This window comes from Tupaia chinensis, unplaced genomic scaffold (genome assembly GCF_000334495.1).
Source record: "Tupaia chinensis unplaced genomic scaffold, TupChi_1.0 Scaffold143922_1, whole genome shotgun sequence".
In the NCBI taxonomy this organism is placed as follows: domain Eukaryota; kingdom Metazoa; phylum Chordata; class Mammalia; order Scandentia; family Tupaiidae; genus Tupaia; species Tupaia belangeri.
Genome location: NW_006203773.1, coordinates 164,402 through 175,017, shown reverse-complemented (window position 1 = coordinate 175,017; position 10,616 = coordinate 164,402).

Sequence of the window (10,616 nt, the reverse complement as noted above, 5' to 3'; positions counted from 1 at the left end):
GGTGATTTCTTGTCATCTGATGGATGGTGTGTTTCTTTCTAATTCTTGAAGTTCAATCTGAATGTTCAGGAGCAAGCAGAAAGAGGTGCTCTGGAATCTCTTTGCCGTTTTGTTGTGATCGCTGTTGCAGCATATTCAGTAGATATTGAGGAATTTATTAACCCTAATAGTATTTGGATGTTTAACTATAGTGCCCTTAGATCCATCTAGAAACACATTAAATGGATATTGAAGAGTGGAGAAACAAGAAAAAAGAAAATGAATAAGAGAGAGAGAAACAACAACAAAGAAAGAGAAAAAATGGAAAAAAATGAAAAAAAAATGTAATTATTGTTTTTCTTTTAAAAAAAAGCACAAAATAGAAAATAAGCGTGCCGTGTGAACTGACTAGTTCACAGGAGTGATGAGGAATCTTCTTCTGAAGGCTTCGCCTCTTCTGCCTGGGTGGGAGGACCAGAGGGGATTATTAACAGGCCAAAAGGTGGAGCTGAGAGCAAGAGAATAACTTTACCTTTTAAAAAATCATAAAAAGGAAAAATTACCAAAAAATGAGAAAACAGAAGCAGGGAGAGACAGAGACAGAGACACAGAGACAGAGAGCCCCTACTACGCTAGCTTGTTTGCTGAAGGCTGAATTATCAGTAGAAAATCTTCATTTCTCTTGGACCGTGTACTGACTAGTTCGCAGGAGCCATGAGGAATCTTCTTCTGAAGGCCTTGCTTCTCCTGCCATGCTAGCTTGTTTGCTGGAGGCTAAATTATCAGTAGAAAAATCTTCATTTCTTTTGGACCCTGAACTGACTAGTTCACAGGAGCCATGAGGAATCTTTTCTATCCCTAATCTTTAAAGCAAAGAAAGAAGGTACACTGGAAGACAGGGGTAAGAGATGTGGAATTTCAAGTCAAGGTCAGCTATTGATTAGTCAGTCTATGTGCTATTTTCTAAAACCAGACAGCTTTACCAGGATCTAAAAGCAAGAAAAGAGATGAAAAAGTTGACTCATTAGAGGCTTAGGTGCACAAAAGCAATAAAAGAAAGCTTTTAAGTGGCATTGTATCTCCTATCAGGAGGTGATTTTAGAAGCCCCTGCATGCAAGGGAAAAAAGACAGTGCTGCTTTAAGAAAATTGCTGGCAGTAGAATGATTAAGGTGTAGTTATAGGGTAAACCCAGGGGCAGAGGTGAAAACTGGATAGGGCAAGTGACATGAACAAAGATGCTTTAGTTACACAGACAAGGCTATCTTCACAGGGCAAAGTTCCTACCATTGGGAGCCTCAATGGCAGTAAACCATGAGATAATGGTAACTAGGTTCTGCCAGGAATTGTCTTCTCTGGAGGATTCAATTTTTCTATCTCTAGGGATATTTTTGATATTTTTGGTATTTCTGAGTCTCTAATACTCATGGGCTTTCTTTTTCAGGCTAGACTGAATCTAGGACAAAGCTTCTGACTACTAGACAGTTATTGCTAGGCACAGTCCTTGACTAGAGTATGAAATTGGTATTTATCTCTGGAATCCTCCACCTTTTTAATTTGATAGGCATTACTCATTTTGCTGTTTCTTTCAATTTCTCTCCCAATACTCCAACAATTAATCTGAAGTCCTCCAATTGCAAACTGATAATGGTTTAAATGCTGAAGGTTAGCCTATGGTTAAAGATTAGGGAAATATTTAGGAGGGGAGAGGTTAACATTTGAAGTGGAGATATTTGGGGCAAAGGGAGTAGTCCAATTTGCTGGACCAACAGGGTAGATTTCAGAGATAAATAGCCTAAGAAATGTTAGATCAGATTGGAATCAGATTGTGGGGGTTTAATTATTTGGGGCTGAAGCATTTGGAATTAATTTGATTGACCATGGGGAACCTTTGAAGATTTTGTCCAAGGAGTGACATGAACAGGATGAAGCACTGTTCTCTAAAGAGCCCTAGTTTAGATGCGAATTATGTTTCCTGGGAGGGTAATACATTCTTTCATCAGCACTTATTAACACCTTAGAAAGATTCATTATCAAGGAGCAAAGTGCCCTAAGGTACTGTGTCATAGGCACAGGACAGAGAAATATTGATCAGGCAGGAAAAGGGAGCAAACAAGGTTCAGAAAACAAGCAGTACTAGAATGTATATCATGAGTAGGCTCTGAACTGATGGAAAGCAGCAGAAACATAGCACTGGGACTTGGATGAGGAGACATAAGGGCACTGAGTGTGGGTCTATGCCCTGGGTCTAAGTATAGTGATCTGAAGATCTACTAACTAGAAATCATATCATAATTAGTTCTTTAGGATCTGAAAGTCATTTTCTTAAAAAAAATGCCCTTGAGAAATGAGCTTCTTGTAACCTCTCTTTTCACATCTGAAAAATGGGGATAAGGCCTGTTTTTGCCTAACTCATAAATCTGCAATGAGAAAGAGAATGAGATGATCAGATGAAATGGTAGGTGTTACAACATTTTTGTAAACAATAAAATGATGGGCCAGTGTTAGTGTGGGTGAGTATATTTATAGTTTTCTTTTCTCCTCTATAGTACCTAGCAGAGAACTAGGCATTTGGTCATATGTACTTACCAAGGCTGGTTAAATTGAAATGAATCACTATAATTTAATACATTTTCACAAGGATTATTTGGAGTTTAAAATCTCTAACAACAGCACCAATAAAGACAAAAAAAGCCTTTCTCTTTTTTTACATTTTTATTACTCTTTTTATTATAAGCAGTATTACCAATTTTTCTATGATTAGTTTTTAAATTTATATATATTTTATTATTATTATTCATACATTAAATCATTATACATCATTTAGATTGTGAAGAGACTTTACCCAGCATGTAAGGTACTGTAGTTCATGATCAATTTAACTTAAATTCCAGAAGATATATGGAAGTTTGAGAAAGAGCAGTTATATATCTTTATTTTTGCAGTAGCTTCTGAAAGATTAATGGCTAGGCTGCTGAAAATCCAAATTTTGCTTCAGAGTATCACTGTTTTCTAATTAAATGCATGTGTAGAGTATGGCTCTATACTATTGAATGTTAAAAAAATGATCCAATACAACATGCTGATTGAAACATCTTTTTGCATTTAATTTATTTTTTCAAATCTTGCCAGATGGTGTGTGTGCTCACCAGAGAGAAACAGAGACAGAGAGAGAAAGTAAGAGAGAGAGAAAGTGAGAACACACTTTCCATGGGGAATGATCACACTGCAAGCTATTTTCTTTTATTTATCCCTCCTTTCAGGATTTTGGGCATGCATGCACAAGTACCTGGTATGTTTCTCAACCCACTATTTGCAACTCGAATCACACAGTAAGTCATGTGGATCCAGCCACCTTAACCACTATGACACAGGCTAGCCCTAAATTTCTTTTTTAACATGGATCTCACTGTGTCATAATCTTCCTCCTTCAGCCTCCAATCTAGGACTATAAGGACAACCCACCACACCCAGATATTTTTTTACATAGAGTCTGCTATGTTGCCCGAGACAGCTTCTAGCTCATGATATTCCTGCCTCAGTCTCCCAACTTGCTAGGATTACAGGCACATGCCACAGTGCCTGTCCTTTAGGTTGGACCAGAAATAGAAGCAGGATTTGCTATGTGGTCCCAGCTTGTGAAACATAGTGTCTTAGCAGTGCACACTACTATGGCTTGACCAGCATTTAATTGTTAATATAAGAAAGCCAATTATTGGGTTGTCCAAAAAGTCATGACACATTTTTCATAGAAAAGCATAGAAAAATATGTTATGATTTTTACTACAACCCAATATTTCACCCAAAATGCTTTATAACAATAGTTATTCTTGATTTCATCTTTTCTGGATATACTTATGTTGAATCTCTTTGATCAGTTCAAGTCTTTGTTTAAATTTGAAAGTGGAGGCTACTGCTATAGAACAGCAGCTGACCCATGTTTAGTCCCAGCCCAGCAGCTTGATAAACCATTGGCCCATGCTCAGGATCCTGACGGAATGGAGAATTAGAAGAAAAGGGACCATGGTATAACCAGGTTCAGTTGGAGGGTTCTCTCTCTTTCTTGCATATGTGCACTTTCTTGCATTACATAGTTTTGAAGGTGGAAATATTAAAGTCTTTAAACATAGAGAGATATTCTATTGATATACAAGTCGTAGTCAATCTTAAAGGGCCACTGGTGGTGTAGTGGAGTTGTAATTGTTCCGGCTTTTCATATCCTTCTGTTTCTCTGCTTCTTCAATTACACCTCCATTCTGGTTAGGACCCTTGACAGCAACAAATTCTTTCATATTTATGTAAGTTAGAGAAAAGACATAGGTGTAAATAAAAAATAAGTTCGACATATGGAAAGCTTAGTCTTCAAAAGAGCAAATGAAAAAAGTTGAGTTAGTTTGGGACCAGCAGGTGGCGTGGTGGTTAAGGCGCTGGACACTCCCACATGGCCGACCATGGTTCGAGTCCCGGACCTGGTGGCTTAATTTCTCACTTTCTCTCTTCCTCTCTCTTTGTGTGTGTCTCTCTCTGGTCAAATTAAAATAAATGAATGAATAAATAAAATAAAAAAAATATTGAGTTAGCAGATCTGAATTCTACTCCTGGTCCAGATACTTACTACTTTAGTCAAGTCATTTTCCCCTTCAAGGTCATAGTTTCTCTGTACCTAAAATAAATTACTGGAGTACAAGATATATAGAGTCTTTTTCACTTACATTAATTAAAACTCTATGCCTGAGAATATAAGATGCAATTCTGCCTTTGGCCTAAGTGAGTGATACCAGAGGATAAGCACATGACTTATTATTTTGTTACTTTTTATGGGTCTCTTAGTAAAATTTCATGGAAGAAAGACAACTTGAATACCACCTTGTTGTTGGGTAGGCACTTTTAAATATTGTACTAGACCTTTCAGTACTTGGTATTAAAGTGTTTCGCCACCCATGCAGCAATATCTCAAAAAGTGTAATCTTGAAACCAGCTTCATTAGAATCATCTGGAATGTCCGTTATGCTGCATTTTCCAGGGTTCCATTTCAGATCTGCTGTATAAGAAACACCTGGATAGGTGAGGCCTGAGAATCTGCATATTAAGAAGTGCTTCAGCTGACTCTAATGCCCACTAGAGTTTGAAGACCACAAAATACAAGGTTAAAGTCATTTGTTCCTATGTCAGAAAGTGGAGAAACAAGATAATTGCACCTTGGACACAGTGCTTGCTGTGGCAGGAAGGAGTGTGGGTGAGGAGACAAGCAGAGCACTCAGCACAGTGCTCAACAAATTCTCACTTACATAATAGAATGTTAAAACAAACAAAAACTGGAACACAGTAGGCTTAAAACTCAGCACAAGATTAAGTTAGGTTCTAACTATTACTGAGAGGAAAAATGTGATACTATGGACTTTTTGGCATTTAAAAAATCCTTCGGATACTCTGGAGAAAGTACAGGTGGTAACAACCTCAAGTCATCCCAATTTTATTACGAGGACCACTTATAGCCTTTCTTCAGAGGTCCAGGACTATGGCTCTGCATTATATGAAGTGTTGGAATTTTCCTTTTGGAAAGGGGGCTTTCCCTGGAGGCTTTAAAAGTCCATCAGGGGCTCCTCTGCACTGTAAGATCCCAAGACTGGCAGGAGAAAGAGTGGAAAGAGAGCCAGAGGAAAGGGAAAATGTGAGAAAGAATATGGAAAATGACAGGTGAGTCAAGGGAAGGAACTAATCAGAGATAGAGAAGGGGAGAGAGAGAGAGATAGAGAAAGTTTATAAGCAAAAAGGGGATTATAAAACCAAGCCATGTAAAATACTAACTAGAGGCTGAGAGATTGAACAAATCTGTAAAGAAGAAAGTGAGACAAATGGTTTCCTCTAATTTGTCACACAAAAGAAAATATGGTTTTGTTCTATGTCTAACCTGCTGTAGGAGCCACAGGTCTTTGCACTCCACGAAAATGCCTTTGTCCTTGAAGTTTGGAGTCTGTCCTAAGGGTATTTCTGCTTTAAAATGGCTTTGAAGATTTATTTTTAAAAGAAACATCTTAATCCTTTTCACATAGTTATATACTAATTTATCAGATAAATCCTGAGAGATGGGTAACAATGTTACCCCAAGGAAGGCTGATAGGCTCTATATTGTGATTTTAGGTTCTGATACAGAATGATATTCCCCTACTAACCTATCTAAAGTTCCCAGAAAAGTCACTGCTATAGGTTTTGTCTTCAGAAAGTTTCTGTTAAAATGCAAACATAATTCCTGGAGGAAGTAACATATTAACTTGTTCACACCATTAATATTCCTGTGTTCTTCAGATTAGCTCTGGTAGGTTTGCCAGGAGCAAGATCCTAAGAGAATCTAAAATTCCCAGGAGATTTAGATTTTATTTTGGTGGGAGGGTAAGTTAGGAGGGGCAAGATAGTACTGGGGAAAATCCCTGAGAATAGGGTGTTTCTAGGGTTCCATTTAAAGTTGACCTGGAAAGAGGTCAGTAAGGCCAGGAGAAATTAAAGGAGGAAGTATGAAATGAGTTTCATGGAGGTCAGTATCTGAGGTGGGGAGAGCGCTTGAAAAAAAGATGTAGATACATAAAGATATTTGGGGGTGGGAAGATGGGGTGGAGGAAGGAAAAATTCTGAAGACTAATTTCTTCAATAACTCTTGGTGTGACCTCTCTGGAACTAAGTTTTCTCATTTGTTAAGATGAAAGGAATGTACTAGATAATATCAAAGGTCCTTTAAAGGCTGACATTCTAAGATCTTGCTGCACAATGTGACCTGGGACCTTGATGCCTTGTAAAGTTAGTTTCTAGCGCACTGGCTGTTAACAGGCAATCTGACTGTTAGACAAGGGAATGTGAGACAAGGGAAAGACTTAGATAACTTGCTGGGTTGTCAGTCTCCTGATAAAAGTTCAATAAATCATCCATTGATTTTGAATTAGTAAAGGAACTACATTCTCACAGTTTAGTAACTAAAAAGAAAGTAAAAGAATAATGTTTTTGTAGTATCAACTTTCTTGCAAAAAAATGGAATTGATGATCCATAATGTTTCTCCCTGGGCAGGCAGTCAAGAAAAGGTTCATAAATGTTCCATCTGATTCTGAGTCACCAAGATCCATTAAACCCAAAAGAAATGCCTTGGCCATTATATGAAAGAGGTATCCTAGGATACATAACCTCCTTCTCAATAAATTTTAAATACATATTTAGAACTTGCAGTGTACAGTGAAATCTTCCTAGCCTTTATAGTTATTTATTGGAAAAAGAATGAATTTTTAACATCTACTGGTACCTAAATAAGTAGAAGCTTAATGACATTTAATCCTCCTTTTCAATATGGAGAACAAAGACCTATGGCCTACAAAGATGAACTAGTTAGTTCGTAGACTTTTAAAGTTGGAAGATTGTTAGAGATCATTCAGCTCACTCTTCTCATTTTAAAGTTGATAAAGTGGCCTGGATAGGGCACCATAGTGACTTACAGGCAAGACCTACATGTGAAGTAGGTCTCCTGATTGCCCATGGGGACAGCATGCCGTCATGGTAAAAGGGTGAACATTAGAACTGCAGACATGGGCTTGAACACCAAAATCTCCACCTCCTAGCTATGTGACCTCAAATTAGTTAGTTACCATCCTTAAGCTTGGGTTTTATTTTTTTCTCACCTATAAAGGGGATGTTATAGTACTGATCTTGCAGAACTCTTGTGAAGATGATAAATACAGAATCTAATTCACATGTCAAGATACATTATAGCGTAATATTTAAAAGAGATGTATTAGGCATCCCCATGAGGTGAGAGTGGGAGTTGGTAAAATAAAATAATAGAATTATGAAGTGTGGAGTGTTGTAGAGCAAATTCAGTCTTAGGAAAAAATGTGGTTTGTTTAGAGTGCTACTTGTACCCTTTGCCTCAGCTAGTGCTCACTGCTTTTCATACTACCGCCCTTCTGGGCATTTAGCAAACCTGTTATCTCTAAGATGTAAGTGGCTATTAATCTGTTACCCTTCCTAGGAGTACAACCAAATCTTATTTAATAAATTCTTTTCATAAAGAAAGATTTTCTTTTTATAACCAAATGAAACTTGGTATAATTTCAAAATGAATCAGAATATAAAAAACTGGAAGTATCTGAGAAATGTAGGTAGGAGCAGCAACAACAAAAGAGGAAGTTGTAGTCTCTAATTTGTCTAATTCTGATTTAGAGATAAAAGCTGAGTATGGAGAGTATCACCCTAAGACAGAGAACAGGGAATACCAGATGTGGGAGAGAAGGAATCTCCCTGTGGACCTCAGTCACACAATCAAGTTACTTGGACAGAGAATAGTATCTGGAGTGAGATTCCCTTTGGGATTTACATATTCTCTAAGACATTCTTTTACTTCCTTTGCATGAAGTTTTGATTCCTAGGTAGGTTTTTACAATTAATTTTCTTCATTTTTAGAGATATCAATGATCCTCATTAAAAAGAGGGGAACTTTCCAGTACTTTCCAAGTGATATCACTCAGGTGTCTACCTATGAGTAGGCCTTACCCTGGGACTCTATATGGGTTATATACAGAAATTCAAGAGTCCTCAGGGGACCAGCAGTTAGTGTAATGGCAATGTCGTTGGATTCCCATGTAGTTGACTGTGGTCCGAGTCCCGGACCCAGCAATTTAAACTCATGCCTGGCGCGTGTGCATGCGTGCCCAAGATCCCGAGAGGAGAATGGAGGAGAAGGGATTGCGGCGTGGCCATCCCCCCTGGTGGGTGATTTCTCGCTTTCTGTCTCTCTTTGTGGTCAGCGCACGTGCCCTATAGCAAAAACCTCTCTAAAAAAAAAAAAAAAGATAAAGGCTTCAGTATACTATTTCCTTACCTGATACTTTTGCCAAAAGTCAGACAGCATTTAATTCAAGGTATCAAATGCAAACATTCTCCCTCCTAATTCCTCTAAGAATAGCAGCCATTTTGAGAAGTATTTGTGCATTGAAATCCACAGCTCACATTCAACCATTTCATTTACTTTCAAATTGCTTACCTCGAAATAGAACTCTGGGGACTAGCAGTTAGCATACTGGCTATGTCGCAGAACTCCCACATAGTTGACTGCAGTTCGAGTCCCAGACCCGGTGGCTTAAACTCACGCCGGGCACGTGTGCATGCATGGCCAAGATCCAAAGAGGAAAATGGAGAAGGGATTGTGGTGTGGGACCATCCCCCCTGGGGGAGGGGGTGATTTCTCGCTTTCTGTCTCTCTGTCTCTCTCTGTCTTTCTGGCGAGTGCGTGTGCCCTATAGCAAAAACCTCTAAAACAACAACAAAATATTGTGTAAAATTACCTTTAGGCTATATAAAATGTATATGAAACATAAAAGAATTTTGTGTTTAGACTTGGGTCCCATCCTAAAGATATCTCATTTAGTACATGCAAGTAATCCCAAGTTTAAAAATATGTGAAGTCTGAAACACTTCTGGTCTCCAGCATTTTGGATAAGAGATACTCAACCTGTAGTACCTTCTTAGTTTTGGGAAAGAATTATCCTGGAAAAAAAAAAGTAATATTTTGTATTTATGTTTTCTTTCTTTAAAAAAAACAATTTCTAGAGGGTGCATGAGCTCATGGGAGGAGAGAGTGAGAGAAAATGAAAAAGCACCCCCTCCCCATGAGGGATGGTCACATCCCTCTTCCTTCTTCTCTATTTATCCCTCCTTTCAGGATTTTTGGCACACAAACACATGCTCCTGGTATGTTTTTCAAGCCAATGGAGTATAGGGCTCAAACCATGCTATCTGCCATGTGGGATTCAGCTACCTTAACAACTATGCCATTAGCTGGCTCCAGGTTTTCTTTCTTTACTTTTAGGGATTTAGATTGGTTGTTGAATAGGCATTATATTGATTTAAGGTAAATTAAATTTATTCATTAATACTCTCCAATATTGTTAGCATGTAACTGATTTAGCACTCTTGTTTTGAGCATGAGAAAGCAGGGAAATGTTCGGGCATAGTATATCAAGGTTTTTTTCCCCAAGTCTCATTTAATTCTTATTCCTGAGCAGGAATTACTGTACGGTGTGTATTTTTTGAAAACTAGCTTTGAATATGTTCAAAGAATACCCATTATACATTGTTGGCATAAGCAGTTTCCTACAAGAGCAAAATACATAGATTTTAACAGTATTTTCTATGTGATTCCTGAAACCAGTATGCAATGATACCAAAAATATTCCAGGGTCACACTAGTAAATATGATTTACCTTGTAGCAGAAGTATCATGGTCCAAGATGACTGACTTTTGAGGATGAGTAATTTGCTTTCTAAATCTTCTTTACCCTCCACTTAACTAGATAGTCAACTGATTTACTTCAGTTGAAACAAAGACAATTTGTTCCTTAGCAGAACTGATACCACAGAAATAGACATAAAACATTTTTTTTTTGGAGAGGTTTTTGCTATACGGCACGTGCGCTCGCCAGACAGACTGAGAGAGACAGAGAGACAGAAAGCGAGAAATCATCCCCCAGAGGGATGGCCACACCGCAATTCCTTCTCCTCCACTCTCCTCTCGGGATCTTGAGCACGCACGCACACGTGCCCGCAGTGAGTTTTAAGCCACCGGGTCCGGGACGCAAACCGTGGTCGACTACATGGGAGTC